Source organism: Marmota monax, unplaced genomic scaffold, assembly GCF_021218885.2.
Source record: "Marmota monax isolate L192 unplaced genomic scaffold, Marmota_monax_Labrador192_F-V1.1 WCK01_AAM20220418_F8-fsc00016, whole genome shotgun sequence".
Taxonomy (NCBI): Eukaryota; Metazoa; Chordata; class Mammalia; order Rodentia; family Sciuridae; genus Marmota; species Marmota monax.
Window position 1 is genome coordinate 17,662,880 of NW_026695209.1, and position 8,320 is coordinate 17,671,199.

The 8,320-nt window shown below is 31.9% G+C and overlaps 1 pseudogene; it reads left to right on the forward strand.

Moving 5' to 3' along the window:
* Positions 1-1,250: 1,250 nt before the first annotated feature.
* LOC124083795 (small ribosomal subunit protein eS4, X isoform-like) lies at positions 1,251-2,041 on the forward strand (annotated as a pseudogene).
* The last annotated feature ends 6,279 nt before the right edge of the window (positions 2,042-8,320 follow it).

The following is an 8,320-nucleotide window of genomic DNA, read 5'->3' on the forward strand; positions in this document are numbered from 1 at the left end:
AATAAGCCAGAGATAAAAGACGAAGAAATTACTATGTCAATCATTGCTTGAAGGCACATATATTATATAAAATCCACTAAGAATATATTGCTTTATATGAAGATTTTATGTTATTTAGAGAACGTGATATCATTAAAAACATAAAAGTGGAGTTCTTAGCTTCCAGAATAAACTCAAAACTTTTTATATGCTGAAGTTTTCATTAAAATAGGAAGACTGTCCTGATTTACTAAATACTTGATTAATTTATGAGAACATTGTTATAAATATTTGGTTCAGTCTTTTAGCTAATATATCCATAATGTTAAATCAATCAGAAATAAGATTAATTACAGTAATTGCTTCTAGTTAACTTAGTAATTCTTATTGTAAGAAATTTTTAGTTGTTCATTATCAAATATCAAATACACAAATCAGACTAGAATTGTGTGTTTTATCATATAAAGGTTAAAACCTGACCTAAAAGTTTTCACAAAATGAAAGCTGACAGTTTGCATTTACATGGGGAAATGTTTTAAATGCTGCATTAAGGAAAAAAGAAGGAATTCTTCTGAACTCTGTTTTGTGGTCCCAAGTAGCTAAATAAATCAGGATTTTGTGTTTACAAACCTGACTTATATGCATATCATGAAATAAATCTAACATGTCCACTATGGTAATGAGTGTACCCAAACAGCATCAATATTTCATTTACTAATAGTAACGTATAGTGCAAGACAGGTCATAATGTGTTTCCAGAGCATTCAGGCAAGAAAATCAGACATGTAGGCATTTTTTGCAGAGCAGGGTACACTAATTATGCCAAGAGATTGTGTATCATCTTTGTTTGAGTCTATAAATCTATATGGAAAAATTGAAGACTGGATTTTGATAAGGTATTATTGGAATTAATAAGAGTAGCAGAATGTAATGTACATGCAATCTTGAGGAAATAAAAACTATTTTCCCCCATCAGAAGGGGAAATGTTATTTCCTTTCTTCCTACTATGTTGTGGATCTTATTTAAATATAATTTAAAATAATATAAAATAATTTTAAATGCTTTAAAAATTTTAAAGACCACTGTGCTTTAAATATAATGTTTTCATTTTAAAATTATGCCACATAATTAGTTGAACGTTTTATATTTAAAATGGGAATAGATATCACACTCCTTGTTTTAGAAACTGAAGCTTAACAATGTGAAATCTTTCTCTTCATTATAGAGGTATAGGTGTCCAAGAAATAGAATTTGCTCTTTCCATGCCTAGAGCAGCCATGGCTTGCGGTCCCAAGAAGCATCTGAAGCGGGTAGCAGCTCCAAAACATTGGATGCTGGATAAATTGACTGGTATGTTTGCTCCTCGTCCATCCACTGGTCCCCACAAGCTGAGAGAGTGTCTTCCTCTCATTATTTTTCTAAGGAACAGACTTAAGTATGTCCTGACAGGAGATGAAGTAAAAAATATCTGCATGCAGTGCTTCATCAAGATTGAAGGCAAAGTCCGAACTGATATAACCTACCACACTAGTTTTATGGATGTCATCAGCATTAATAAGACTGGAGAGAATTTCCTATGACACCAAGGGTCATTTTGCTGTTCATCTCATTACACCTGCGGAGGCCAAGTACAAGTTGCTCAAAGTGAGAAAGATATTTGTGGGCACAAAAGGAATCCCTCATCTGGAGACTCATAATGCTCGAACCAGTCGATACCCTGATCCCCTAATCAAGGTGAATGATACCATTCAGATTGATTTGGAGACTGGCAAGATTACTGATTTCATCAAATTTGACACTGGTAACCTGTGTATGGTGACCAGAGTTGCTAACTTGGGAAGAATTGGTGTGATTACCAACACAGAGAGACATCCTGGCTCTTTTGGCATGGTTCGTGTGAAAGATGCCAATGGCACCAGCTTTGCAACCCGGCTCTCCAACATTTTTGTTATTGGCAAAGGCAACAAACTATGGATTTCTCTTCCCCTAGGAAGAGGAATCCTTCTCACCACTGCTGAAGAGATGGACAATAGACTGGCTGCCAAACAGAGCAGTGGGTGAAATAAATGGTTCCTAGTTGATATTCCTAGAGAGTAGAGGTCTTTGTACTTAAATAAAATATAGCAGGATGAATTGCTTTTGAAAAAAAAAAAGAAATAGTATTTATACTGTTTTCATCTGAAGAAACAAAACCCAATGGTCTACCTTATCTTCCTTCAACACAATGTCAGGATACTAGTTGACATTAGACCAGCCTTAGCAGTACATTCTTTAATCGTCTACAAAAAAACAAAAGAAAACAAACAAAAAATGTAAAAGATTTTTAAATAAATCATTTTCATATTCTTTACCAGTTCCAAAATTCTATGAATTGTTGGTGACACAGTGGTAGAGCACATGTATAAGGCCCTGGAGTCCAGTTCTCAGTATGGAGGGGAGGGAAAGTATAATAAAATAATAAATAAAATTTAATTGATTTTAAATTAAAAAAATTCTATAAATTGATCAACATAGTTGCTATAGGAAAATAGGTAGTCTTAAACATTTCCCATGAATACCAATTGGTACAACCCTTATGGAGAATTTCACAAAATGGCATATGCCATTTATTTTATCTCTCAAAAATTTCTTTTCTATGAGTTTATGCTGAAGATGTGCCTTTAATAGGAAAATGTATATGCAGATTTACATTACAGTAGTATTTGGAACTAACATGTTGAATGTTCAAGCAGCCTGACCATACCTATAACAATGATTAATAACCAGCCTATCCAGAAAATCATTATGAAGATGTAAAATGTAATAAAAAGATCTACATGAACTGATGTTGAAGGATTTTTTAAGAAAATGGAAAAAATAGTATTTTTACATACAAATAACAGATTGTGAAAAATAAGGGAATTAAAAGCATGTGTATAAAGAGATAAAGAAACATAAGAAGGATAAACCAGAAATCAGTAATATTAGTTACTTGTAGTTACTTATTTTGGGATGGGTGCATAAAGTGTAGAATGAATAGAAGAGAAAAGAACTATAAATGATACTTCTGTCAATATACCTTTTTAATCTGAATTTTTTGAAATTTTGTTAATATTCTATATGCCCAAGAAGTAATAAACACATAAATAAAAGAATAGAGAAAGCATACTAATATAAATAGGAAAATATACATGAATTCTAGTGTTTCAAAAGAATATCATGATTATGCTAAAAGAGGAAAAAATATCCCTTGGACAATGTGCTCTTAAGTTAAATATAAACATACTACTTTTAGTTAAATGTTTTATTTTTCTGTTTTAGGTGTTAGGAATCTGGAAAGTACTTTCTGTAAGTAATAGAATTGAGTAATTTATTATAAATAAGGTTTAAATTTGTCGCTGTCAGAGAAAAAAGTTACAAACATTGAAAAAGTGTGTTGAATGTCAATTGATAGATGATTGATTGATAGGTATTGAAATAGAAAAGATGTTTATAAATATGTGTGAATGCCTGTGTATATTTTCATGTGCTTCCTAGGTCTGTCCTCCAAGATAACCTAGAAGTAATGATCTAAAGGAGTACCGAGAACAGTGTCTCAATTTTGGTTTCTACCTATGATTCTCCTTGAATATGGACAAGGGATTGGGATTCTTCACAAAATGAGGGCTGTCAGACTTAGATTAGGTGACTCTAGAGCACCTTTTGTTCCAACAATCAGGAAAGTGCTTAAACAAAGATGGAGATACAATGAAGGACACAAAAGACAGTAGAAAGGAGTCCCTACTGGGAAGTTCAGGGGAATTTGAGTATCAGATAACTAATGTAAATAAATAATTATAATGTGTTGAATAAAATAAGAATCACTGGACCCAGATGAAGATAATTATTAATAATAAACATAAATGTAAATAGATAATATGGCTCTTCTTTATAGTAGAAAGACAGTTAAGATAGATAGAAGGAATGGTACAATTATAAAACTTGCTATTTGAAAACCATAAAATAACAACAGTTGATCCAGTCAAGGACCATCTTTGATTACTAAAAAAAAAAAATGAAATTTTGAAGAGAAATAACTTTTTGAAATAAATTGAAAATATACTTCAACAAAATATTTGTTGATTAAGATTGGTTATGTAATAAATTTTAGAGTGGAGAAAATTGACATGCCACCCTAACGGAGTGCTGAGATTTAGATCAATAGCATTGGTATAAGTCGTCATCATGAGTCATTTGATTAGGATCCACTGAGCAAGAGCAACATCACTTTGGGCTATTTGATATACATATGCATACTTGAATATACTTATGAAAGATAATCATACAAATGAAAATTGTATGATATTTTATGAAACTACTGACCCAGAAAATTGATGACTCAAAAGTAAAGCAAGCTAGGCATGGGGGCACATGCCTGTAAACCCATCCACTCAGGAGGCTGAGGCAGGAGGATCACAAGTTCAAAGTCAGACTCAGCAAAAGCAAGGCACTAAGAAACTCAGTGAGACCCTGTCTCTCAATAAAATACAAAAAACTGGGCTGGGGATGTGGCTCAGTGGCCAGCCAAGTGCCCACTGAGTTCAATCCCTGGTACCCCCCAAAAAATGTAAAGAGAGACTCAGGATTTGCTATAGATTAAAGAGATAAGAATGGAATAGAACAGCTGATATGGATTTCTTTTTGGTGTAATGGGGAAAAATATTAGAAATATTCCAATATGTAAAACATCGTCTGTACATCAGACCAAAGTAGCGTGCCATACTATTTTTTTAAAAAAGTTTTTATTTGTTCTATTTAGTTTTACATGATAGTAGAGTCTATTTTGAAATATTTATACAAACATGGAGTATATCTTATTCAAATTAGGATCTCAGCCTTGTGGTTTTACATAATGTTGAGATTCACTGTAGTGTATTAATATATGTACATACAAAAATTTTGTCAAATACATTTCACTTTTGATTTACAAACAATTGGAGAGCATAGTAGAGTGTGAAGCTCGCCCTATTATTATCATCTTACTTTAGTATAATGTGTTTTTTTTCCTGTTAATGAAAGAATATTGATACATAATTAACTGAATGCTCTAATTTATTTAGATTTCCTTATATTTTATTTATTATCCCTTTTCTGTTGCAGGGTCCCTTGCAGGATATTATATTCTATTTAGTTTTTACCCTTGTATGTGCTTCACTTGTCTGTGGCATACTCTGAACTTCCACTTTTATGTTTTTTTTCTTCTTTCTGACTGAGAATTGAACTCAGGTACAATTCTTTATAGTTTTTATTTTAATATGGCATCTCTCTAAATTGCCCAGACTGACCTCAGGCTTACAACTAACTTTCCTTTCTCAGTCTCCCAAGTTGCTGTGATTATAGATTGCACACTACACCTTGTTAATTTCCTTTCTTTTTATAACCTTCAATATCTTCATTAGTACTCAGGTGTTTCATAGAAGGTTCCTCACCTACAATTTCTTACATTTTTTCATGTTATGACTGAGTCTATATACTATTGTAAGTAAGATCACAGAGTTGTAAATGCCATTGTCATTATATCATATCAAGTGTACACATTATCAACATCATTTATAACTGTTAATATTGCTGTATATGTAGACTGGAATGAAACACTTAACTAAATGAATGACAGATGGTGGGAAGGAGGTTGCTCCCTGTTGGAGTGTAGTTTACAGATAAGCAAAGGGAGAAGCTAGAATGATTGATGTGGCCATGGATCAGAGATGTCAATTTAGATTTCAGTTGAGCTTAATATTGATACAGTAAAATGATTATATGCAGAAATACTTATATATATATATATATATATATATATATATAATTTAGTATTAAGGCATATGATTTTTCTCTGTTACCTGAGAAGACCAATCAAACCTAAAACAAAGACACTCCAAAAATTATCCGAGTAGCAATGAGAACATCTAACATCCAGTTCTTGTTTTCTGATACCATTTTTTTTTCACTAAAGGAAACTGAGATTTCCTATTAAAGTTACTGGGATGAGGGGCAGAAAACATATGAGTCTATAGCATCTTTCAGTGCTGGAAAGGAAGAGCCCAGCTTAGTACCAAACTACTGATAGGGAGATCTGTCAAAAGATTATAGCCAGGATCTCAATGAATGAATTCCTGGTATTCAGTCAAAGTTGAAGAATTAAATGATTTTAAAATAAAATTTTCATATAAAATACAAGATTAATATCTATAAGCCCATTTATTAATGAATTATTGAATAACTTTATAAAATGGGAAGAGGAGCTAATACTCTTATGCAGGAGTAATCCAAAAAATGTATGGAGTTACTCTATCCTCAGAATGGTAGAGTATAACTCACCACTCCTTAGGTCTAAGTTGGGAATAAAGACTTCCCAGGGGTACATTTTACAAAATAAGGAGGGAGCGAGGAGGGGAGAAAAATGGTGGAAAAATTCCACCATTGCTTAAAGTCAACAAATAAGTCATAAATTCATTGTTATTTTCAATTAGTTACTCCACTAACTTGCAAGACCATCTAAAATTTATTGTGACTATGGTGTTAAAGATTCACATGCTCTGTCACGGAATAAACCAGGGCATGGCAACTGAGAATGGGTGCCTGAAACAACTTCAAAAAAGCCTTCCTATATATTTTGCTGAATTTTTTTGGCAACATATGGGGAGCAGATAAAATAATTCATGGAAATGGAAATATGTTTTCTTAAAGTTAATAATTTAAAGTTATTTACATTTATAAATTTTTAAAATGATTCTGAAGCAAATGTCAGGGATATGTGAAATTTGGTTCCAGTATTATGTACCTTATACCTTATCATATTAGGGCCATTTACATGCAGTGCTTAATAGATTGCATCAATACACGTCTACTACATGATGTTTTATATGATTTGATTCTAACTTCTCAGAGCTGAAAAACTGCTTTAAAGTGGCTCATCATTTTCCATATTATTTCCTGCCCTTTAAATATGGAGATTTATGTATATGACAACTGCATAATTTGAAATGATACTCCTGTTGATGTAAACCCAGTTGGTCTTTCCGGAAAAAAAAAACAAAAAAAAAAAACAAGAAAACTACCTTCTTTACCAATTAAAAAATCAAGAGAATAAGGATTTTAATAAGTCTCCTGAGAGACTTGTCTTTTGTATCTTTGATAAATACATGATTATAAGGACAAATTATATGAGTAGCAATAATTTCCCCGTAATGTGATCATTAAAAGATTTCCCAACTGCAATATATCAGTATTAATTGGGGACAGATGATCATTTTAGTGGCATGCTCAAGTCATTATCCATATTTCAATACTTTGTGAATACCTGAATATTCTTAATGAAGTGATTATTTTCTTAAAGATTTTCAGTATAATGATCTCAATAAGGTTGTTTATTTTAAAATTAGGAAAAGTAAAATATTAAAATTAAGCAATACAGATTAAAACTATTTGAGAAAGATGTTTAGGGAAAGTGAACCAAATGTTGACTTTTAGATATTTTTGGATCTAGAAAGCCTATAATTATGCTATATAGTACCAATTACATTATGGAAGCAAAAGGAAACTACTGTGATGTTTGTGTTCTGAATCACTGATATAAATTTTAGGTAATGGAGTTGCGGGAAAGACAGTGCAGATAACTCTTTTCTTTCTGCTTTCTTAAATCTCTTTTCTTATTATACTAAAACCAGGCACTATGGTCCTTCACTGGCTTCTGCAGCTCCAGTGTAGGTAGTGTGGTGCAGGAATAACTGTTAAGTTGGTGCATTCAGGGGCAACCATTTGGTCTTTGGAGAAGTTTACTAAACAGCCATCTTGCTCTGTCTACTACATTTTGCTTTCTAATGTGAAATATTTTTCTTTCTTAATATCTTTAAATATCAATATATTACAAGTTCTGTTATTTCCCCTTCTGATTTCATAACCTATAATTAGTAACTATATTCCTATTCTCATTGATTTATGAATTACAAAAGGATGAGTTGCTATCACTGTCACTATGATCTCATTTAGTTTTCTCCAAAACTTGTGACTAGTCACATAATTATTCTCATATTATTTTTCTCATGTATTAGTCATATTATTATTTGGATAAGCAAACATGGAAAAAGAATGTTTACATAAACTGCTCAAGGTCATACAGGAAAGTGATAAAGCTAGGGTTTTTAAAAAGCAGCAGTGCTCCAGTTGCAGGGTTGCTTAATCTCATCTGTACCTTAAATTAAATAGTTTCAATATATTCTAAGAAAATGTGTTTTCTACTAGCAAGTTACTTATTCACTCAAACAAAAAGTTTGTTATTCTCCACATTACCAAATATTCATTAAATTCTATCACTTCTTATTCATT